This window comes from Hyla sarda, chromosome 9 (genome assembly GCF_029499605.1).
Source record: "Hyla sarda isolate aHylSar1 chromosome 9, aHylSar1.hap1, whole genome shotgun sequence".
NCBI lineage: Eukaryota > Metazoa > Chordata > Amphibia > Anura > Hylidae > Hyla > Hyla sarda.
Window position 1 is genome coordinate 89519745 of NC_079197.1, and position 25794 is coordinate 89545538.

The window sequence follows — 25794 nt, forward strand, 5'->3', positions numbered from 1 at the left end:
CTACATTAGGTTGGCAGTATAGTTCCCCCTACATTAGGCTGACAGTATAGTTCCCCCCACATCAGGTGCAGTATAGTTCCACACATTAGGTGCAGTATAGTTCCCCACATTAGGTTGGCAGTATAGTTTCCCCACATTAGGTTGGCAGTATAGTTCCCCCACATTAGGTGCAGTATAGTTCCCCACATTAGGTGCAGTATATTTCCCCCACATTAGGTGCAGTATAGTCCCCCACATTAGGTGCAGTATAGTTCCCCCACATTAGGTGCAGTATAGTTCTCCACATTAGGTGCAGTATAGTTCCCCCACATTAGGTTGGCAGTATAGTTCCCCCACATTAGGTGCAGTATAGTTCCATAAATTAGGTTGGCAGTATAGTTCCCCCACATTAGGCAGTATAGTTCCCCACATTAGGTGCAGTATAGTTCCACCACATTAGGCAGTATAGTTCCCCACATTAGGTGCAGTATTGTCCCCACACATTAGGTGCAGTAGAGTCCCCCCACATTAGGTGCAGTATAGTCCCCCCACATTAGTTGCAGTATAGTTCCCCACATTAGGTGCAGTATTGTTCCCCCACATTAGGTGCAGTATAGTTCCCCACATTAGGTGCAGTATAGTCCCCCCACATTAGGTGCAGTATAATTCCCCACATTAGGTGCAGTATAGTTCCCCCACATTAGGCTGGCAGTATGTTCCCCACATTAGGCTGGCAGTATGTTCCCCACATTAGGTGCATTATAGTTCCCCACATTAGATGCAGTATAGTCCCCCCACATTAGGTGCAGTATTGTCCCCCCACATTAGGTGCAGTATAGTCCCCCCACATTAGGTGCAGTATAGTTTCCCCACATTAGGTACAGTATAGTTCCCCCACATTAGGTGCAGTATAGTTTCCCACATTAGGTGCAGTATAGTCCCCCCACATTAGGTGCAGTATAGTTCCCCCACATTAGGTGCAGTATAGTTCTCCACATTAGGTGCAGTATAGTTCCCCACATTAAGTGCAGTATAGTTCCCCCACATTAGGTGCAGTATAGTTCCCCCACATTAGGTGCAGTATAGTCCCCCTACATTAGGCTGTAATTCCCCCACATTAGGTGCAGTATAGTCCCCCCACAGACATACAGCCTCCAGCCATATACAGTGTATGGCTGGAGGCTATATGCCTGTGTACTGCCCCACTTCAGTGCTCCGTCCACCACTCCTCTGGTCCGGCCATAGCAGCAGGTCCAGGGACTGGAGGAGCAGTGGTCGAAGCACCGAAGCTGACATGCTGCTGGTCACCTACCATGCTGGCCAGCTCATGTCCTGTTCGCTGCTCCACTCCTCCGCGCTCCTCCGCGCTCCTTTCCAATGGGCGCACGCACGGGACGTCAATGACGTCTTGGCGTGCGCTACCTCCCGGCGGTCCCTGCCTTATTAAAGTAAACGCGAGGGCAGCAGAGGGTTAACAGGGGCATCCCTGTGTCCCAAAAGCATCTTTCGGAACACAGTGATGTCCTTAATAGTGATGGGGAAATTAATCTCGGGGGGGGGGGGGGGTTGGAAGGGGTTATATACACACACATAATGTACACATTACTTATTGTACATGCATGCTTCATACACACAGACAGAATAGATCAGTGTTTCCCAACCAGTGAGCCTTTAGAGGTTGCAAAACTACAACTTCCATCATGCCGGAAGTTGTAGTTTTGCAACAAATGTCACATAGTCATCCCAAGGAGAACTTGTCTGTTCACAAAAAATGTGGACAGACTGACCTTTCTGAAGATGAATCAGGCATGGATCAGTCAGGATTTCCAACCACCAATGCCTGATGCATGAGAGTAGATTGACCATGGTGCCACACCAACACTTCACCAAAGTGCCAAACAGATTTAAGGTGCTGTTCCTCTGCTACAAACATTCCTACGCATCAGGCCTTTTTTCACCCACCTTCGTCACCGAGTACTGGTATTGCCACCCACCACTCCACTCTGTCACCAGGTCACTTTCAGGACTCCTAATGCTGCTGCTGCCACCTCCAGGCTGTCTCATTCAGCCACTATATGTACTCTTCTCATGCTTCAGCCAACTCCAGGCTGTGTCATTCAGCCACTATATGGTCTCCTCATGCTTCAGCCACCTCCTGGCTGTGTCATTCAGACAATATATGGTTTACTGATGCTGCTGGGCCTGGGCCTAAATAATTACTAGCACTAGCTACCATAAATCTTCAATTTAAATTTCAAAATTCATCTTTTAATCTTAGGGATTGTGAAGCCCTAGTGTCTAGTTATGCCTCTGCCAGGTCCAGGCTGTGTCATTCAGTAACTATATGGTCTCCTCATGCTGCCAACACCTCCATGCTGTGTCATTCATCAAATATATGGTTTACTGATGCTTCAGCCACCTCCTGACTGTGCCATTCATCCAATATATGGTTTACTGATGCTTCAGCCACCTCCAAGCTGTGCCATTCATCCAATATATGGTTTACAGATGCTTCAGCCACCTCCAGACTGTGCCATTCATCCAATATATGGTTTACAGATGCTTCAGTCACCTCCAGGCTGTGTCATTCATACAATATATAGTTTACTGATGCTTCAGCCAGCTCCATTCTGTGTCATTCAGCAACTACATGGTTTAGTGATGCTGCTGGGCCTAGGACATTACCTATATATGTTTATGGTAACACTAGGTACCATACATCTTCAATGAAAATGTCAAAATTCATCTTTTATTCTTAGAGATTGTGAGGCCCTATTGTCTCCTCATCTGCCGCCAACACCAGGCTGTGTCATTCAGACACTATATGGTCTCCTCCGGCTTCAGCTACCTCCACCCTGTGTCATTCAGCCACTGTATGGTCTTATAATGCTTCAGCCACCTCCAGGCTGTGTCATTCAACCAATATATGGTTTACTGATGCTGCTCGACCTGGGATTGGGCCTAAAACATTTTTATGGTAGCACTAGCTACCATGAATCTTCAATTTAAATTTAAAAATTAATCTTTTAATCTATGGGGTTGTGAAGCCCTAGTGTCTACTCATGCTGTTGCCAGCTCCAGCCTGTGTCATTCAGCAACTATATGGTCTCCTCATGCTGCCAACACCTCCACGCTGTGTCATTCAGCCACTATATGGTCTCCTCATGCTTCAGCCACATCCAAGCTGTGTCATTCAGCCACTATATGGTCTCCTCATGCTGCTAACACCTCCACGCTGTGTCATTTAGCCACTATATGGTCTCCTCATGCTGCCAACACCTCCACACGGTGCCATTTAGCCACTATATGGTCTCCTCATGCTTCAGCCACATCCAAGCTGTGTCATTCAGCCACTATATGGTCTCCTCATGCTGCTAACACCTCCACGCTGTGTCATTTAGCCACTATATGGTCTCCTCATGCTGCCAACACCTCCACACGGTGTCATTTAGCCACTATATGGTCTACTCATGCTTCAGCCACCTCCAGGCTGTGTCATTCAGCCACTATATGGTTTACTGATGCTGCTGGGCCTAAAATTATTTTTATGGTAGCACTAGCTACCATAAATCTTCAATTTACATTTTAAAATTAATCTTTTATTTTAGGGATTGGGATGCCCTAGTGTCTAGTCATGCTGCTGCCAGCTCCAGGCTGTTTCATTCAGCAACTATATGGTCTCATCATGCTGCCAACACCTCTACGTTGTGTCATTCAGCCACTATATGGTCTCCTCATGCTGCCAACACCTCCACACTGTGTCATTCAGCCACTATATGGTCTCCTCATGCTGCCAACACCTCCACACGGTGCCATTTAGCCACTATATGGTCTCCTCATGCTTCAGCCACATCCAAGCTGTGTCATTCAGCCACTATATGGTCTCCTCATGCTGCTAACACCTCCACGCTGTGTCATTTAGCCACTATATGGTCTCCTCATGCTGCCAACACCTCCACACGGTGTCATTTAGCCACTATATGGTCTACTCATGCTTCAGCCACCTCCAGGCTGTGTCATTCAGCCACTATATGGTTTACTGATGCTGCTGGGCCTAAAATTATTTTTATGGTAGCACTAGCTACCATAAATCTTCAATTTACATTTTAAAATTAATCTTTTATTTTAGGGATTGGGATGCCCTAGTGTCTAGTCATGCTGCTGCCAGCTCCAGGCTGTTTCATTCAGCAACTATATGGTCTCATCATGCTGCCAACACCTCTATGTTGTGTAATTCAGCCACTATATGGTCTCCTCATGCTGCCAACACCTCCACACTGTGTCATTCAGCCACTATATGGTCTCCTCATGCTGCCAACACCTCATCGCTGTGTCATTCAGCCACTATATGGCCTCCTCATGCTTCAGCCACATCCAAGCTGTGTCATTCAGCCACTATATGGTCTCCTCATGCTGCCAACACCTCCACGCTGTGTCATTTAGCCACTGTATGGTCTCCTCATGCTGTCAACACCATCCACGCTGTGTCATTTAGCCACTGTATGGTCTCCTCATGCTAGCAACACCTCCACGTGGTGTCGGTTAGCCACTATATGGTCTCCTCATGTTGCCAACATGAGGCATTCAGCCACTATATGGTCTCCTCATACGGATGCCACCTCTAGGCTCTGTCATTGTGCTGATCTGCAGCAGTGATTCTAAAAGCAATCTCTGTAATCTGCATGTCATACTGAATAACAGTATTATTTCACTACCCCAGCACACTCCATATGTGTGTTAGAACAAAGCAAAGTGATCTACATACCTATTGAGACTCTCTGTAGTCCAGAAATAGCCATTTTTAATATAAATTCTCATCAAATAAATTCTGATCGAACCACATTTTTTTTTTTTTAATTCAGCAAGATGGCCGAATCGAATTTTTCAAAAACTCGCTCATCTCTAGTCCTACCTTAGGCCAGTTACAACAGCTGTAATATTGCAGTTTTTTTTTACTTTGTATTGTGTCTTCAAGACAATGACCCATGTTATTCTTCTGAACTTATCTTTAATCACCGAAGTTCTACGGTGATCAAATGGAATTTGAGTTATGATGTTGAATGTTTAAAAGAGACCCTCCTTAAAACATAAATCAAATTTCGCTTCTGCTAAGCGTTGTCTTCACAATTAATCTATTTTACATGTTTACATGTGCATATTTTTACTGCAGGTCTGCTACAGATTTGCCACTGCAGATTTTTCTGCCCATTGACTACAATGGGCAGCAAAATCTGCTGAAGCAGATCTGCAGCAGAAAATATGCACGTGTAAATGGAACTTCAATGATCAATAAATTAGGTACAGCTGGCACTTGACATCTTGTGGCCAATGTGTGGCTGCATCACAAGCGGCTTTCAGATCCTGTAATATGTGGACCTCTCCTCTACAAAGCTGAAGTCAACATTTGCCAGTTATGGATAGACTGTGGGCAGGATTGTTTTGGTGTGGTGCCAGTATCCCTGCTCATGCTCCCACACCATAGTATCAAGGGTGTATCAAGACTGAATGAACTATGGCTAGATAAAAAATCACACAGGAGCAGGCCACATGTGGTTGACCCAAGAGGTGAGCATTGGCGCAAATCTTGGGTCATCATCCCCAAGAAGACTGGAGGCTGTAATCACTAACAAATCTGCTTTAACTAAGTACTGTGTACTGCTTTAACTACCCACTGTTTACTTCTTCATTGAGGTTAACCTTTATATAACAGATATTTTAGGTTATTTACAGCTTTTACTCATATTGTAAAACTCTAGAGATCTATTTTCAACTCTAACCAACTAATTTACAGGATATTCTTAATGAATCATGCCTGAGAATCTCAGAATACAATTCTGGGAATAGAATACTGTACTACAGAATCTGTTCAATAGGATTATGAAATAAAGATGAATTGTTCTAAATATATTTCCCTGAAACAAAACATTTTCTTATGTTTTATTATATGACAAGACTAGAATTCTTATTTTGCTGTTAAAAATTTACTTTAAGACCAGAGATAAGCCAGCTTGGCAAACCTGATCTTACTTAGAACTTTGGGAAAAAGTGTCTTGGTAAACCTGGCAACAGCGCTATTACAGGAAAACAGTTAAGAAATGGCGTTTTGGTGCCTTTTCAGTGTAGGATGAATAAACGTGAACACTGAGATGACGTCAAGGTAGTCCAGAATATATTACAGCTAATAGTAAGATCACATGACATGAGGTTAGCCAATCATTGCTTGCATACAGGCCCCAGGCCAATCAGGAGACAGCATTAAGGGTAGGTTTAAGAGAAAAAGCTGAGCAGTAAGCAATGCACCGAAGAACTCACTGTGGAATTACTGATCCCGGGAAGCCTTCATAAATACTATAAAAATCAATATGACCAAAGCATTATGAAGTGGACTGAGACCTGCATTACTGTGTCCATTTTCTGCATTGCAAATCCCAGCAGCTTGACTGCAGAATAAGCCCATAGAATGGTTCCACACTACAATACAAAGCAAGTTGAGCAAAGCACTGTGCTGACCTCAGTGACCAGCATTACTGTGTTTAGTTGCTGCAATACAAATCAAAGCCCATAGAAAGCTATCACACTACTAATGATGATGGTGTAGTGTTGGACCAGACATGGGAACCAGATGAGGAGGAAGGGATGTGTTCAGAGGAGGAGAGTTGTGGTACTGTCAGTGAAGAAGAGGAGAGCCAAGGTAGGGCTGGAACATCTGTTACTGTAGGCCTACTGGTGTGATCAGCTCTGGAGCGGGTGACGGTGATGCTGCTACATCTGTGGGCTCAAGAAAAAAGCTTCCAGAGGAGGGGCACAGTCAGGTGATGATGTACCTCTGCAGTATTCTGCCATCTGGAAATTCTTTTCTACCTTGTCAGATGCAGAAAATGTGGCACTTTGCCATCTCTGCAAATATAAATAAGCCGTGGCCAGGGTATGTCTATATGTAGGAATCTGTCTAGCCAGGCCATGTCCACAGGCAGTCCATTCTCTATATTGTCCTTATCACTGTTGTGTCCTCCTTCTCTATCCCAACAGTTATAAATTAGGGAATCTATGTCACACGGACAATGGTTTTCGCCCAGTCACCCTGTTGTAGTGTACCTTAATTTGTACCTGGCTAAGTTGTTGGTGGTGCAAGCGCTACCGTACCATCTAGTTGACTCCTCCATGAGTTGGCCCCTCCATGCTGTTGTCGGACTGCAGCACAGTGTATGCCACGGTAGATACTTGAAGTATTAACTATGGCCAGAGTCAATTTTTGTCTTTTATAGCCCGATGAGTCAACATCTTGCAGAATAAGACTCTACCACAATAAGGGGAGGAAATAGTAGGGACATCTCCAGGGTTGTGCCGATCCTGTTTAACTTCTGACACCTGCCATCTATCCTCTTACTACTCCACATTCAAGCCCTCCTCCATGGAAACCTTGAAGCTCCCCACAGGGAAGAACATAGCTCACCTTCCTCCATTTCCCCTTATTTCTTTGGTGCAAAGTCAAGTGTTGCCACACTGCATTGAATCTGCTAAGCCTAGGCAAGAAAAGCCACACAGCGGAGAAGTTGCTGCTCGGTCTGTAGCAGGAAGTTTCAAACTGGCGCTCTACTATTAACCCCTTGCTGCAAATGGAACGTTTATTAACATCCATCCTTCTGCGGCTCCAGAGGTATGACACACGCTCAGCAGATGAGCGTGCATCATACCAGGTGGGTCCGGTTGCTTTAAGCAACCAGGACCCAGTGCTAATGCCGGACATCGCCGATCGGGCTGATGTCCAGCATTAACTTTTTAGATGCGGCAATCAAAGTAGATCGTCACATCTAAAGTGAAAGTGAAAACTTCCCGGCAGCTTAGTTGGGCTGATCAGGACCATCGTAGTAAAATTGCGATGTCCCGATCAGCTAGAACGCATCAGGAGGGTGCCTTACCTGCCTCCTGCGCGTCTGAAATCCAGGCTTGAGCAATCGACCGCCGATAACACTGATCAATGCAATGCAATGGCAATGATCAGTGTATTGAATCAATGTACTGCATGTTATAGTCCCCTATGGGGGCTAAAACATTGCAAAAAAAAAAAAAGTAAATAAAGATAATTTAACCCCTCCCCTAATAAAAGTTTGAATCAGCCCCCCTTTTCCCATAAAAAAATAAAACTGTGTAAATAAAAATAAAAATAAGCATATGTGGTATAACCGCATATGTAAATGTCGGAACTGTAAAAATATATAGTTACTTAAACCGTACAGTCAATGGCGTACGCACCAAAAAATTCAAAAGTCCAAAATAGTGTATTTTTGGTCACTTTTTATATCATGAAAAAATGAATAAAAAGCGATCAAAATGTCATATCAATACAAAAATAGTACTGCTAAAAACTTCAGATCACGGTGCCAAAAATGAGCCCCCATACCGCCCCGTACAGAAAATGACAATTTTAAACATATTAATTTTTGTGCATGTAATTAGGATTTTTTCCAGAAGATAAAATCAAACCTATATAAGTAGGGTATCATTTTAACCCCTTAAGGATGCAGCCCTTTTTTACCTTAAGGACTGAGCCCTTTTTCGCAATTCTGACCACCGTCGCTTTACGCTTTAATAACTCAAAACGCTTTTACTGAATATTCTGATTCTGAGATCCTTTTTTCGTGACATATTCTACTTTATTTTGGTGGTAAATTTTCGGCGTTACTTGCATCCTTTTTTGGTGAAAAATCCCCAAATTTCATGAAAATTTTTAAAATTTTGCATTTTTCTAACTTTGAAGCTCTCTAATTGTAAGGAAAATGGATATTCCAAATATATTTTATATTGATTCACAAATACAATACAGTAACCCCCCGACCTGCGATGGCACCGACATATGATAAAATCGACATACGATGGCCTCTCAGAGGCCATCGCATGTCGATGTCAGCATCGAATTACTATGCTTTTATATGTCGGGGCCATCTCATTAACTACTATCCGACAGTGCAAAATGCTTAAGCTGCTGTCAGATAGCAGTTTAAGCATCCCGGGCAGGTTCGCCTACCTATTCCCGCTGCTCCGGGTCCACTTCGCGATCCTCCGGCGTCTTCTGCATCTTCTCCAGGGTCCGGGCCTCGCTTTCTGGCGTCGTTATTACATCATTAAGCACGCCGCGCCGGCACAGCAGCGTAATAACGTCACCAGAAAGCGAGGCCTGGACCCTGCAAAAGATGCGGAAGAAGCCGGAGTATCACGAAGAAGACACCGGAGCAGCGGGACAGCATCGGGAGCCCCTTGGACAGCATCGGGAGTGGTGAAGACGCGGTCCGGAGTGGCGGGGACAGGTGAGTACAGCTTCCTATACTTTACATTGCACGGATCCCTCAACATACGAGGGATTCGACAAACGATGGGTCGTTTGGAACGAATTACTATTGTATGTTGAGGGACCACTGTATGTCCACTTTATGTTGTCATCATAAAATGGACATAATTTTACTTTTTGAAAAAATTAGAGGGCTTCAAAGTAGAGCAGCAATTTTCAAAAATGTCATAAAAATTGCAAAATCTGAAGGGACAGATGTTACAGAACTACAACTCCCGGCATGCCTGGGCAGTCTAGGCATGCTGAGAGTTGTAGTTTGACAACATCTGGAGGGCTACCGTTTGGGCACCACTGTAACAGTGATCTTCAAACTGTGACCCTCCAGATGTTGCAAAACTACAACTCCCAGCATGCCCAGACAGCGTTTGGCTGTCTGGGCATGCTGGGAGTTGCAGTTTGGCACCCACTAGGAAGGGCAGCAGTAAATATCGCTTACTGCCCCCTTCCTGGTGTCAGCAGAGAGCACTGTGGTTAGACAGAAAGGAAATTCGAAAAGAAAAGAACTTCCTGTGGATCATAACAGCAGCCGATAAATACTGGAAGGATTAAGATTTTTTTAATAGAAGTAATTTACAAATCTGTTTAACTTTCTGGCACCAGTTGATTCAAAAATCCATTGTATGCTCAATGGATGTATAAAGGATAGTCCCGTCAATAATGACTAGCCAGGTGTGTTCAGTGCTATTATGTGCATCAGCCAGGATACTTAGAAAATCAGAGGTATTGAGTAAGAAAACTTTCGTTTTTTTTTGGTTAACGGGGTAAAGGTTTTTTCTAAAATTACAGATAGTGGGGATAGTAGCGAATCTCAAGACAATTGGCCAGCCAGGTTGATTGTAAAGGTGTTTATGAATCTTAGGTACTCTGGTAAGAAAACTATTTTTTTTCTAATAAACTGGTGCCAGAAAGTTAAACAGATTTGTAAATTACTTCTATAAAAATCTTAATGCTTCCAGTACTTATCAGCTGCTGTATACTACAGAGAAAATTGTATAGTTATTTTCTGTCTGATCACAGTGCTCTCTACTGATACCTCTATCCATGTCAGCAACTGTCCAGAGCAGGAGAGGTTTGATATGGGGATTTGTTCCTGCTCTGGACAGTTACTGACATGGACAGAGGTGTCAGCAGAGAGCACTGTGGTCAGACAGAAAATAACTACAAAACTTTCTCTGTAGTTCACAGAAGCTGATATGTACTGGAAGGATTAAGATTTTTAAATAAAAATAATTTACAAATCTGTTTAACTTTTTGGCATTGGTTGATTTAAATATTTTTTCCCCACCGGTACCCCTTTAAATGCTTACCATCATTTTAAACATTATCCATCCATGTGATAGCCTATGGGATTTCTAACATATTTGTAAATCACTTTTTTTTTTTTTTTTTTAACCAAATATTACATATTACCTCCTAATAAAACCTTGAAGTCTTGGCCACTAGGTGTCTCCCTTATCTGCTATTCACTGCCAGTCTGGTAACTTAGGGAGATACCAGGATGGAACACAGAAGATGAGACTGGGCTGTGATCCTGGAATCTGTAAGCCTGTCTGCCTTCTTCAGAAGATCCACACTGTCCCTAAAAGGTAAATTATGTATTCCTTCTCATTTTAGCAGCAGCAGCATTTTTTGTTTCTGCTCATATTGCCCACCTTGCAAAGTCAGTGAATCAGTACCCCCTTCTCCCTCCACATACCATCTATAGCAATGTAAAGTTAATAATTCCCTAGCACCGTGCAGCCTGTTCAGTTCAGTGCATTTTTACCAAAACTGTCATGGCATAGCAATAATGAGTAGATGCTGTGCTGTGATTGGTCAGAGAATTAAGGGAAAGGAAGCAACTGTCTCTGTACTACTAGCAAACAGCCCAGATCTGGCTTTGTCTCTTGAAATGGAAAGAATAAGAAATAGCTGTGCACCATGGACTCTATTATATTATTTAGAGCACTAAAATCTCCTTGTGACATCATGCCCCGTCCCCTCAATGCAAGTCTATGGGTGGGGGCTTGGCAGCCGTCACACCCCCTCCCATAGACTTGCATTGAGGGGACAGGGCGTGATGTGACACGGGGGTGGAGTCATGATGTCACGGACTTCCGTTCCCTGTTCCCAGACCCTCCAGTGCTTCCGGACAAGAAACAGGTGGGTGCCGTATGCTATTCTGAGGGGGTCGCCAGCGGCGGGACCCTCGTGATCAGACATCTTATCCCCTATCCTTTGGATAGGGGATAAGATGTCTAGGGGTGGAGTACCCCTTTAATCTAACAGAACCATAGACATTTTTATAACTCTTTTGAAAAGATAGGTACACTTTAAGTTGGCAGACTATATTTCAAGGGAAAATGCTCTGTAAATAAGCACAATATGAACCCTTAACACAACTATTTGAATAATAGCAAAGAGCAGGATCTCCAGAACTAACTACATTGCCAAAAATAGCAACTTGTCATTATATAACAAGCAGATATTCAAAGATAACGATTGCATGTTACATTCATTTGTATCTTCAGAAGAAAGAAAAGCCAAGTCCCTTTCATCTCCCCCTGCTTTGTGGAATAAGTCAGTGTCCAACATACAAATGATTCAAGGTGATTTGCATCTCAATAAACATAAATAATACCCAACGCTAGATATTGTGTGTTCAATATAATATGTCATTGTTTAGAAAGAAGTGAGCTGGAACATTTCAGACATGCGGGTGGCACCTGCAGGTCTTCGTCACATATTTAAATATTCCTCCTCTCATCATTTTGGAGCAAGGAATGTTATGTGAATGGTTTTGGACTTCTACAAGATGTGTTATGTAATTGAAGGCTGCTCCTATTATACAAAGTGCTGTTTTCTCTGCAGGTTTCTCTGCACTGTACAATATATCACATAGCAAAGCAAGATATTTCCAAGTTCAAAGTAAAAGATTGGATGGCAACTTCCTTTTTGAGTTGTGGGTGAGGGAAACGTCTGTAGAATACATTATATCATTCTAGGGACTTTCATCTGGTGGTTTTAATATCAGATTTTGAGTGTTCTGCCAATAGTTGCGAAGAGTAATGTGTCTACATTTATACTTTCCTGAGGAAGTAATTTTATTTCAGGATAATAGACTTTTCTACAAGAAAGTATGGAGAAAGTTGCATTTCCGACTGAGTCTAATTCCTCTTCTTTAGGTTAAAAAAGAAAATACAGTTGTACTTTTGACGTGGATTTATTGTGCATGCATTGAGGATTGAATGCTATTTGATGATGAAGGTCGGATACCATAGTAATAAAGCCCTCACTTTTCCTTATAAATACAACTGTGTCAGAAATGTAGGTTGCACTTCACAGTTGCATTAACCTCTTGGGGACGCAGGGCGTATGCATACGCCCTCCATCCCCGATCCTTAAGGACTCAGGGCATACCTGTACACCCTGAGCATTTCCGGTCCCTGCCACTCACCGGACGGGGACCGGACCAGGATGCCTGCTGAAATCATTCAGCAGGCATCCCGTGACAATGCCTGGGGGGGTCCAATTCAGATCGGCGATATGCGGCAATTCTGGGTCAATCGGGTCCCCGGGTGACCCGGAAAAAAAAGGATAATAGGTGCCGTCCGAGACGGCACCTATCATCCTGTAGCAGAAGGAATGAGGTGGCACTGGTGCAACCCTACAATCGTCTTGATTCATCAGCCATTACCGGATGCAGGGCGCCTGCTGTGGGGATGTCCCTAACGGCATCCGTTCCGCCTCTATTCCGGAGGGCGAGAGCAGGTGCCGTGAGTGTGTACCTGAGACTGGGGCCCCCGATCCCCGTCATCGTCGGTGGGAGTCAGCGGTGGTGACGGCAGGCGGATCTTGAGTGCGCAGCAGCAGGAGGTAAGGCTGCCCTCCTACTGTTGCTCATCAACAACTCCCAGCATGCACACAAGGGCATGCTGGGAGTTGTTGTTATGCAACAGCAGACGGCTCAACTACAACTCCCAGCATGCCCTTTGGTAGTATGTGCATGCTGGGGGTTGTAGTTTTTTTACATGTACATTATTGTACAGCTGTTGCCTAACTACAACCCCAGCATGCACGGACAGCCAAAGGGCATGCTGGAAGTTGCAGTAGTGTGCCTCCATCTGTTGCATAACTACAAGTTCCTGCATGCCCCTCGGCTGTAAGTGCATGTTGAGAGTTGTAGTTTTGCAACAGCTGAAGGCACACCGGTGGCGAAACACAGAGTTTGTTACTTAACTCAGTGTTTCAAAACCAGTATGCCTCCCGCTGTTGCAAACTACAACTCCCAGCATGCACTGATATAGACTGTACATGCTGGGAGTTGTAGTTTTGCAACAGATGGAGGCACACTGGTTGTGAAACACTGAGTTAAGTAACAAACTACTAGTGTTTTGCAACAAGTGTGCCTCCAGTTGTTGCATAACTACAACCCCAAGCATGCACGGGCAACCAAAGTGCATGCTGGGAGTTTTAGTAGTATGCCTCCAGCTGTTGCATAACTACAAGTCCCAGTATGCACTGATATAGACTGTACATGCTGAGAGTTGTAGTTTTGCAACAGCTGAAGGCACACTGGTTGCAAAACACTGAGTTTGTTACCTAAATCAGTGTTTCGCAACCAGTGTCCCTCCAGCTGTGGCAAACTACAACTCCCAGCATGCACTGATAGACCTTACATGCTGGGAGTTGTAGTTTTGCAACAGCTGGATGCACCCTGTTTGGGAAACACTGCCATAGGGTAATTTTGGTATCGGAGGCAAGTGTAATTCCTGCATCCGGCTCCGTCCCTATGCAAATTCCTAATTTAGGCCTCAAATGCGCCACATATTTAGTGCCACTTATGGGGTATTTTGGAAGACATTGCCTAACAAATTTTGGGGGGCTTTTTCTCCTTTTACCCCTTATGAAAAGGTAAAGTTGGTGTCCATACTTGCATGTTATTGTAAAAAAAAATATTTTTTTTCACTGACATGCTGGTGTTGCCCCATACTTTTCATTTTCACAAGAGGTAGAAGGAAAAAAGATCCCCAAAATTTGTAACACAATTTTTCCTGAGTATGAAAATACCCCATTTGTGGGCGTAAAATGCTCTGCGGGCGCACAACAGGGCTCAGGAGTAAGAGCGCACTATGGAAATTTGAGGCCTAAATTGGTGATTTGCTCAGGGGTGGCACGCATGTGACCCCATTTTGGAAACTACACCCCTTACGGAACATAACAAGGGGTATAGTGAGCCTTAACACCCCACAGGTGTTTGACAATTTTTGTTAAAGTTGGATGGAAAATGAAAAAAAAAATCACTAACATGCTGGTGTTACCCAACATTTTTCATTTTCACAAGGGAAAATAGAAAAAAAAAGCCCCCCAAAATGTGTAACCCCATTTCTACTGAGTAGGAACATACCCCGTATGTGCATGTAATGTGCTTTGCTGGCACACTACAATGTTCAGAAGAAAAGGAGTGCCATTGGGCTTTTGGAGAGAAAGGGGAGGCTCCCAAAATGTATGAAGGAAGGTGCTCTGGTCTGATGAGACAAAAATGTTACTTTTCGGCCATCAAAGAAAACGTTATATCTGGCACAAGCCCTACACATCACATCACCCAAAGAACACCATCCAGCAGCCGGGACTGGGAAACTGGTCAGAGTTGAGGGAAAGCTGGATGGTGCTAAATACAGGGATATTCTTGACCAAAACCTGTACCACTCCGTGCATGATTTGAGGCTAGGAAGGAGGTTCACATTCCAGCAGGACAATGACCCCAAGCACACTGCTAAAGCAACACTTGAGTGGTTTAAGGGGAAACATGTAAATGTATTGGAATGACTAGTGTTGGGCATGAATATTCGCATTTCAAATTTTTATTGCGAATATTGCAAATTTGTGAATATTTTCATTTACACATCTGACCTTAACGAAAAGTCATCAAACATCTGTGGGGTGTTTAGGCTCACTGTACCCCTTGTTACATTTATTGAGGGGTGTAGTTTCCAAAATAGTGTGCCATTTTTTTTTTTTTGGCTGTTCTGGCACCATAGGGGCTTCCTAAATGTGACATGACTCCCAAAAACCATTTCAGAAAAATTCGCTCTCCAAAATCCCATTGTCACTCCTTCCCTTCTGAGCCCTCTAGTGCACCCACAGAGCACTTTACATCTACATATGAGGTATTTCCTTACTCGAGAGAAATTGGGTTACAAATTTTGTGGGGATTTCTCTAGTTCTCTAGTTTCTATAGGGGATTTTTCTAGTATGACTAAGGCCCTGTGTCTACTTTACTGTCTTGTACCTTGGTGTATTCAGACTAAAACTTCATTCTTTTAAGGGGAGCAGCGCTGGACATTTATCTTTGTTGTACATATCTACCGTGGTGTAGTCTGCACCAGTCCGGGCTCTGCAGGACACAGGAGGTGAGCTAAATGCTTGTACCATACAGCTCTGGTATTATCATACGTATGTTGTTGTAGAGATATATACAGTGCACAATAGTCTAAGTTGGTGAAGGGAAATGAGAAAAATAAATAAATAAAACTATTGTTTAGAAATAAAAAAACAGAAAATTGGCATGTGCCTAAGTATTCACCCCCTTTGTTAAGACCACCATTAAAAGCTCTGTTGCAACCAATTACCTTCAGAAGTCACATAATTAGTAAAATGATGTCCACCTGTGTGCAATCTAAGTGTCACATGATCTGTCATTACATATACACACCTTTCTTGAAAGGTCCCAGAGGCTGCAACACCTAAGCAAGAGGCATCAGTAACCAAACACTGCCATGAAGCCCAAGGAACTCTCCATACAAGTAAGGGACAATGTTGTTGAGAAGTAGAAGTCAGGGTTGGGTTATAACAAAAATATCCAAAACTTTGATGATCCCCAGGAGCACCATCAAATCTATCATAACCAAATGGAACAACAGCAAAGCTGCCAAGATACGGCTGCCCACCAAAACTCATGGACCGGGCAAGGAGGGCATTAATCAGAGAGGCAGCACAGAGACCTGGTAGCAGGGTAAGGTAGCCCTGGAGGAGCTGCAGAGTTCCACAGCAGAGACTGGAGTATCTGTATACAGGACGACAATTAGCTCTACGCTTAGAGTTGGGCTTTATGGAAGAGTGGCCAGAAGAAAGCCATTACTTTCATCTAAAAGCAAAAAGGCATATTTTGAGTTTGTGAAAAGGCATGTGGGAGACTCACAAAATGTATGAAGGAAGGTGCTCTGGTCTGATGAGACAAAAATTTTACTTTTCGGCCATCAAAGAAAACACTATGTCAAGCACAAGCCCTACAGATCACATCACCCAAAGAACGCCATCCAGCAGCCGGGACTGGGAAACTGATCGGAGTTGAGGGAAAGATGGATGGTGCTAAATACAGGGATATTCTTGACCAAAACCTGTACCACTCTGTGCATGATTTGAGGTTAGGAAGGAGGTTCACATTCCAGCAGGACAATGACCCCAAGCACACTGCTAAAGCAACACTTGAGTGGTTTAAGGGGAAACACGTAAATGTGTTGGAATGACTAGTTTTGGGCGCGAATATTCGCATTTCAAATTTTTATTGCGAATATTGCAAATTCACTTTTTTCCACATATGTTCAAATTCGCATATGCGCATATGAGCATATGTGAATATTTGCATATGTGAATATTCGCATATTCCTTCTTTTCACTTGTGGGCTAATTAGAATGATGCAAATACACTTGTCAGAGGTTATCAACAACATCTCTAGCAACCAATAGAAAAGTTCCCCACCCCCTCACTGTTTTCTTCCTCAAATACACGAATATGCGAATATAACAAATACGCGAAATTTGCGAATATAAGAAGAATATTCGTCTATATATTTTCGTGAAACATCGCAAATTCGAATATGGGCAATTCTGCTCATCACTAGGAATGACCTAGTCAAACATCAGATCTCAATCCAATCGAAAATCTGTGGTCAGACTTAAAGGGGTACTCCGGCGGAAAACTTTTTTTTATAAATCAACTGGTGCCAGAAAGTTAAACAGATTTGTAAATTACTTCTATTAAAAAATCTTAATCCTTCTATTACTTATTAGCTGCTGAATACTACAGAGGAAATTATTTTCTTTTTGGAACACAGAGCTCTCTGCTGAATCACTAGCACAGTGCTCTCTGCTGACATCTCTGTCCATTTTAAGAACTGCCTAGAGTAGGAGAAAATCCCCATAGCAAACATATGCTGCTCTGGTCAGTTCCTAAAATAGACAGAGATGTGTCCAGAGAGCACTGTGCTCGTGATTCAGCAGAGAGCTCTGTGTTCCAAAAAGAAAATATTTCAGTGCTAATAAGTACTGGAAGGATTAAGAGTTTTTAATAGAAGTAATTAACAAACCTGTTTAACTTTCTGGCACCAGTTGATTTAAAAAAAAAAAAAAAAGTTTTCCACCTGAGTACCCCTTTAAAGATTGCTGTTCACAAGAAAAAATCATCCAGCTTGAAGGAGCTGGGGCAGTTTTGCAAGGAGGTATGGACAAAAATCCCAGTGGTAAGATGTGGCAAGCTCATAGAGACTTATCCAAAGCGACTTGGAGCTGTGATTGCCACAAAAGGTGGCTCTACAAAATATTGACTTGGGGGGGGGGGGGGGGGGGTGAATAGTTGTGCACATTGAATTTTTCAGTTATTTTGCCATCTTCAAAGTTTTAGGTATGTTCTGTAAATTAAAGGGGTATTCGAGGAAAATAAATAAATAAATAAATATAAATATATATATATATATATATATATATATATATATATATATATATATATATATATATGGATGTAGGCAGCACACCAAAATAGGTGAAAAAATAAGTGCTTTTATTCCAAGGAAAATTGACAACGTTTCAGCGATCTCTCACCGCCATTTTCAAGTGATTTACAAGTGATACAAGCGGGGTTAAATACCTCCCCGAATCAGTGACATTATCAACATTTGCATATCATGTGACATCTGACATATTATAAACAAAGTATAAACTATACAAACCAATAAGTACTTATTGGTTTGTATAGTTTATACTTTGTTTATAATATGTCAGATGTCACATGATATGCAAATGTTGATGATGTCACTGATTCGGGGAGGTATTTAACCCCGCTTGTATCACTTGTAAATCACTTGAAAATGGCGGTGAGAGATCGCTGAAACGTTGTCAATTTTCCTTGGAATAAAAGCACTTATTTTTTCACCGATTTTGGTGTGCTGCCTACATCCATTTATATTTAAAGAGGACCAGAGCACCGAGGTTCAAGGGCTTGCACCCAATCATCTGGATACAAGGAGGTGCTGCTTCATATGATAATTGTTATATATATATATATATATATATATATATATATATATATATATATATATATATACTGGCTCCAGAAAGTTAAACAGATTTGTAAATTACTTATATTAAAAAAAATCTCAATAATTTCAATAATTATCAGCTGCTGAAGTTGAGTTGTTCTTTTCTGTCTGTCAACAGTGCTTTCTGCTGACATCTCTGCTTGTCTCGGGAACTGCACAGAGTAGAAGAGGTTTGCTATGGGGATTTGCTTCTACTCTGGACAGTTCACGAAACAGGTGTCATCAGAAGGCATTTAGACAGAAAAGAACAACTCAACTTCAGCAGCTCATAAGTACTGAAAGGATTAATATTTTTTAATTTACAAATCTATTTAACCTTCTGGAGCCAGTTGATATTTAAAAAATGTTTCCTGGATAACCCCTTTAAATGATCAAAATCCTCAAAAAATCCATGTTAGTTCCAGGTTGTGAGGCACCAAAATATGAAAAAAGTCAAGAGGGTGAATTATTTTGCAAGGCACTGTATGTTTTACATATGGAATTTTATGGCTAACCCAATGCTTCATTTATCATTTATTTAGTCTGAGACTTTGACACCTATAAATGCAGCAATACATTTACTGTGTTATTTATTAAACGTGGAGGTTAAATAAGTATGGTCTATGAATCTTAAACCATGGAATTTCATAATGACAAATCATATAACATTCCAATAAGTTTTATATGTAATTCAATTGATATAGAGGCATACAGTCCATGAATTTGGTCCGCAGATAGTGATATCATGGTAAAAGTGATTTCATTCTTAAAACATTAGTGCCATTTTGTGAGAGAGAGGGGGGCTGCTGCACTGGCTTTTCAAGGTGCAAAAAAAAATAAAAATTTATGATACAGCAGCACATCAATTAAATGTTTACATTAAGCACTACACTGCTGCTGCTTAGAAGAGAACTAAGCAATAATTTACCTTATAGGGACATTGTGGGTCATCTGGAGGAGGCAGAAGGGTCTCACTCCCTCACCTGTACCTAGTAGAAATGTTTAGTAAATTAAATGAATTAAGAATCACAAGAGGCATCTTGTTTGAAATGATGGTAGTTTAAAGTGTTGTACTATAATTAAATGATCACTATGTATGACATGCCCTCTATATGCCAGACAGGGGCCAGTAACTACAAGCAATTCAATTACCATTCTAGGAAAGAAATAATCATAACAGTAAAACACAGAAGTAACATTTAATGAGGATAGCAACAGTATTTAGTCTACTATATGTATACAATCCTCATAGAAGCAAACAATCAATACAATATTAAAGACAAAATATTTATTTAAAACGCATCAATAAATACTGTAAGTCTGAGTTATTCTTGGGATAGTCTTCCTGAACCTCCACCATTGAAAAAGGGGACGCAGCTCTCCGAAACACATCTGGTGTTAAGACAACCCTGTACATCATCTGAGACAATTGTTACCGCATTGCCGGTCCTCACCTATCCTCTCACCTGCTCCCCGTGCCATCGGGGTAGAGAGGATACCTCCAGCGCTGCCATACGCTGCTACGATCGCTAGGCTTCACAGCGCTGCCACACGCTGCTTCCCCCAGCCATCATCTCCGACCCCCAGCACCGGATCCTATCACCCCTCCTACATTTCTCCCGTGCCGCCGGGACAGAAGGACGTGCATCCGGATCGCAAGCACAGCCGCACACATCTGACCGTGCACACTGTAGCAGGTAAGAGGCACAAAGTGCCTGAACTGTATAGTGATTGCCCTCTTGCATTCAGTCCCCTTGCCGCCAGAGTAGAGGGGGCATCGCCTGTATCTCTGCACCTAAAAACGTTTATAGTGGGCCCCAATTTGGGAGGCTCCAGCGCTACTGAAAATTGCCCTGTTGTAAATCTTTCCCAGATATTTTGGAATGTGAAATGTTAAACTGTAAGTCGCTTTCCACCAGTCTGTTCACATTGCTGTTCTTGTTTTGATACATAATTAGGAAAAATAAACTCTAACAGATGTTGCAGCATAGAAAAAAAACCTGCAATCTAAGATGTGCTCAATTCTATTTATTTATGTTACAATGTCAAACTTTTAACAGCCATCTTGAGGCATAGACATTTCTCATAAGGTTAAAGAAGACCTGTCAGGAGTCGCATTAAACAAAAATATATATTTTTGTAACAGATGTGTGTGTATGGGTTTTGTCACTATGAATATATTAAGGGCTAGGCTATATTTGTGTGTTTTTATCTATATTTGTGTGTTTAAAAAAATATAAGTTCTTCTTAAACAAGAAATATATACAGTAGTAGTTTCTGACAATGCTATATGTGAATGTGTACAAGCAGAGGGAGACAGAGACTACAGAGCCTTCCCTTCCCCTTACAGGCAACCCTGTTTATAATCCACTAATAATTCTGAGCTATGAGATTCCTGAGCTCAGTCTTTTGCCAACCCGTAATAAACTGTAGGAAGCCAGGCTTCTGTGCAGCTGTACAGGGTGCACATATGGTACGTCTGCTCTTTTATATAAATATGTACAACAGTCCTAAAGGACTTGTACAAAATAAAAAATGCATTTTTTTTTTCTTGAAACAGTCCTGCGCCTGCGCATGGGTTTTTTCTAGTTCTGCAGCTCAGCATCATTGAAGTAAATTGGATATAGCTGTAACATCACCCATATCATTATGGGGAGGGGGGGGGTACAGATAAAAGGTAACCTAAATATGCATAAACAGAGATACGGAAAAAATGAAAAACTTTCTTCCCTAGATAAAGGTGCTTGCTCCAGGATAAATGACAGAATGTTTTATTATGCCAGAAACGCATTTCGATCCTGAACCAGGATCTTCATCAGGCATACCGTACATATGCCTGATGTAATAAAACATTCTATCATATATCCTGGATCAAGTGCCTTCATCTAGGGAAGCCTTTTTTTCATTTTTTTTCTGTATCTCTGTTCTCACACCGGACTGACCATTGTCATTTCCGGAATTTCCCTGTGGCGGCTGCCGGATTTTCATTGTCTCTACGCTACTGTAGGTGTTGTGCTCTAAACTCAACACCCAAGGGTAAAGAGCCCATTTTTCTTACTGCTTTACTGTTCCTTAGCGGTCCTTACGAGGGGAGCACCCTGGTGTCTTTTTTTCTTTCCTACATTAAATATTAAGAAAGGAATAATTACAAAGTACAATCAATATAACATGTCAGTTACAGAACCATAATAACAAGAAAAATGATCAGTGAATGATGACTTCTTGTATCAGAGGAGGCAATCCAGCACATAGAAATAGCAACTGAACACTTCTGTTGGACCATAAAGTTAACTCGTATTGAGATGGCTTGATGTTTGGTACTGTTTTGGATACTGACTTGGTTATGATGCTGTCCAGTGGGTTGGGTTCAGCATAGGGCTGAACTGTCCCCCTTAGTCAAAAAACACCATTCAACCAGGGGCTTGCATGTAACTTTACAATTTACTTGCGGTCTTCATGAAGCCAACCTTTTCTGCTATGTCTGTAAATTAAAAGAAAAAAAAACTATATAGACTATTCTTTCATTGTTGAAATGTAAAATTACAATTTAAAATTGCAAATATGTATAAACAGAAATGGTTGGATATTTATAATTGAAATTATTTGTTATTTTTATTTTAGATGCATTGAGGAGCTATAGTATAATGCTTTCAAAAGAGCATATTATACTTAATCATTGCATAGAGAAATATAAATGCTTCCTGTCCGCCTTGGTATCTGACAGCTTATTGTTTCCATCCTCTGACTTCAGTCTGCAGTAAGTACGTTATTTTTTCCCCATATGAATTGTTCATTCAATCATATTGATTTTGATACTATGGCTCATGGTAAAAATGTCCAAGGTCATCACTAAATGTAGATCAAATGCGTAACTACATTACACAGCTACAATATCAAATACAGTTTCTAACTGGAAATATTGATAGTGTCATTTATTTCTTCAATAGAGCTGTTAGTCCATCTTTTTCTTTCTACGGCAGAAATGGTGTTTTCTCAGCACATTTCTAATCACAAACCTGTGAAGATTCTCACCCATGGTCTGTATTATTTAGCAGAAATGACGTCGGTTTCTCAAACATACTGGATCTTAGAACATAATTATAATAAGACAAGCTTACGCTTTCCCAGAAACTTGTAAGTTTTAGAAGCCATAATGCAATGTGCAGGACATTGGATATTTAGTTTCCTCGTGCTAATCAGGATTTAATGCATGTTTTGCTTCTTTTTCACAATGTCCCAAATTATTGTGATTTTTAAAGGGCATGTTGTGAGGTTACCATAAGCTGAGGCTATCTTTTTGTGAACTGGCTATTTCCTGTTGGAGTTTGTTCCCTCATACTACAAATCCCATGATTCCTTGTTTGCAAGTGTGAGGTAACTTTTCTCCCACACATCAGCTACCCCGCCCATTGAACACACTTGTAATGCCTTCCATGCAATAGACCAGCATTTTCTTACCAGGGTGCCTCCAGCTGTTGCAAAACTACAATGCTTGTAGAAAGATCTCCCTCCCCACCCAACGGTCGCTCCACCCACTGAGGCAAAGAGAACACATGACTAGTGATTTAATGTCTCAGGCTACACTGCAACCTGGGAAAACCTGAGTAAACACTAATTTTGTATGCTTTTAAAAATAAACATTGGTGCAAAAATCACAGAAGAATTGCGAGACCCCCATCAAACATAGGTACAGACACTACATTATGAACACTAAACTTACTTTACAGCCCCTGTAGCATAGTTAAATAAAAAAAACTGAAAAAACTCAATATTGTCTCTCTTTTCTGGGTTTATACATTGCTGACACAAGGCAAAATGTAAGTATTACTAATATACAGTAGCCAAAATCCTATTCGGGAACTCCAGCCACAATTAACTTATAAGTAGCTGATCACTGAGAGAGCCGGGGTCCCATTCCGGAGATCACGGAGGGCCCACTAGACAGACCCTCCATCAATCAGCTATGTATTCCTGATCCTGTGTATAGGTAATAAGTTAATTGTTGCTGGAGTTCTCCTTTAAAATTCAGTTGCAACTATTTTTTCTTTTTTTTTCTTAGGACTATATAAGGAGAGATTATAGATATACACTGCTCAACAAAAAAATAAAGGGAACACTTTACAAAACAATGTAACTCCAAGTAAATTGCACTTCTGTGAAATCACACTGTCCACTCAGGAACCAACACTGATTGACAATCAATTTTACATGCTGTTGTGCAAATGGAACAGACAATAGGTAGAAATTATAGGCAATTAGCAAGATGTCCCCAATAAAGCAGTGGTTCTGAAGGTGGTGACCACAGACCACTTCTCAGTTCCTATGCTTCCTGACTGATGTTTTGGTCACTTTTGAATGCTGGCGGTGCTTTCACTCTAGTGGTAGCATGAGACGGAGTCTACAACCCACACAAGTGGCTCAGGTAGTGCAGCTCATCCAGAATGGCAAATCAATGTGAGCTGTGGCAAGAAGGTTTGCTGTTTCTCCAGGCATAATGTCCAGAGCATGGAGGCGCTACCAGGAGACAGGCCAGTACATGAGGAGATATGGAGGAGGCCATAGGAGGACAACAACCCAGCAGCAGGATCGCTACCTCTGCTTTATGTAAGGAGGAGCATGAGAAGCACTGCCAGAGCCCTGCAAAATGACTTCCAGCAGGCCACAAATGTGCATGTGTCCACTCAAATAGTCAGAAACAGACTCCATGAGGGTGGTATGAGGGCCCGACATCCACAGGTGGGGGTTGTGCTTACAGCCCAACACTGTGCAGGACATTTGGCATTTGCCAGAGAACACCAATATCGGAAAATTCACCACTGGTGCCCTGTGCTCTTCACAGATAATAGCAGGCTCACACTGAGTACATGTGACAGATGTGACAGAGTCTGGAGACGCCATGGAGAACGTTCTGCTGTCTGCAACATCCTCCAGCATGGCCGGTTTAGCGGTGGGTCAGTAATGGTGTGGGGTGGCACTTATTTGGGGGGGCCGCACAGCCCTCCATGTGCTTGCCAGGGGTAGCCTGACTGCCATTATGTACCGAGATGAGATCCCCAGACCCCTTGTGAGACCATATGCTGGTGCAGTTGGCCCTGGGTTCCTCCTAATGCAAGACAATGCTAGACCTCATGTGGCTGGAGTGTGTCAGCAGTTCCTGCAAGAGGAAGGCATTGATGCTATGAACTGGCCCACCCGTTCCCCAGATCTGAATTCGAATGAGCACATCTGGGACATCACGTCTCGCTCCATCCTCAAATACCATGTTGCACCACAGACTGTCCGCCACCTCATCAGGAGCATGCCCAGGCATTGTAGGGAGGTCATACGGACACATTGAGGCCACACACACTATTGAGCATTTTGACTTGTTTTAAGAACATTACAGCAAAGTTGGATCAGCCTGTAGTGTGGTTTTCCACTTTGATTTTGAGTGGGACTCCATATCCAGACCTCCATGGGTTCATAAATTTGATTTCCATTGATAATTTTTGTGTGATTTTGTTGTCAACTCATTCAACTATGTAAATACAAAAGTATTTCATATGATTAGTTCATTCATTCAGATCTAGGATGTGTTATGTTTGTGTTCCCTTTATTTTTTTGAGCAGTGTATATTATATATGTAAATAAATGCAGTTCCATGGCTTTTCCTATGTGCATATGCAGCACCATTTAGTTTGCATCAGACCTCTTCAGCTGTATGTATGCTTTTGATGAATTTACAGTATAAACAAATACTTGTCAGCTCATCCTTACCATTCTTACCATTTTTTGTTTTGTTTTTAAGTAGGTGTAAATTTATGTATGCTTGCATATGTTTGGTGGAAGATAGGAATGAACAAATGTGCGCACACCCCCCTGCTCCGCCCCCGCCCCCCCCCACCACACACAATATATATATATATATATATATATATATATATATATATATATATATATAGCAAAATCATCGGTAGTTGCAGTATCTTGTAATACCTTTTTTATTGGACTAACAAGATTTTGTAGAGACAAGCTTTCGGGATTCCTCCCTTTATCAAGTCATAAGCATTTCTGAGCTCACAAGGAGAAAACACAGGTTCTATCTCACAAAATATGCAGGGGTTAAAACAACATTAGTGGAGAATGGACATTAAG

General features: G+C 42.0%; 1 protein-coding gene across 2 annotated transcripts in view; it reads right to left on the reverse strand.

The window, feature by feature from the left end:
* Nucleotides 1–25794, reverse strand: part of LOC130291272 (protein kinase C delta type-like) — a 171828-nt gene that overhangs the window by 28616 nt on the left and 117418 nt on the right. The window lies entirely within an intron of this gene.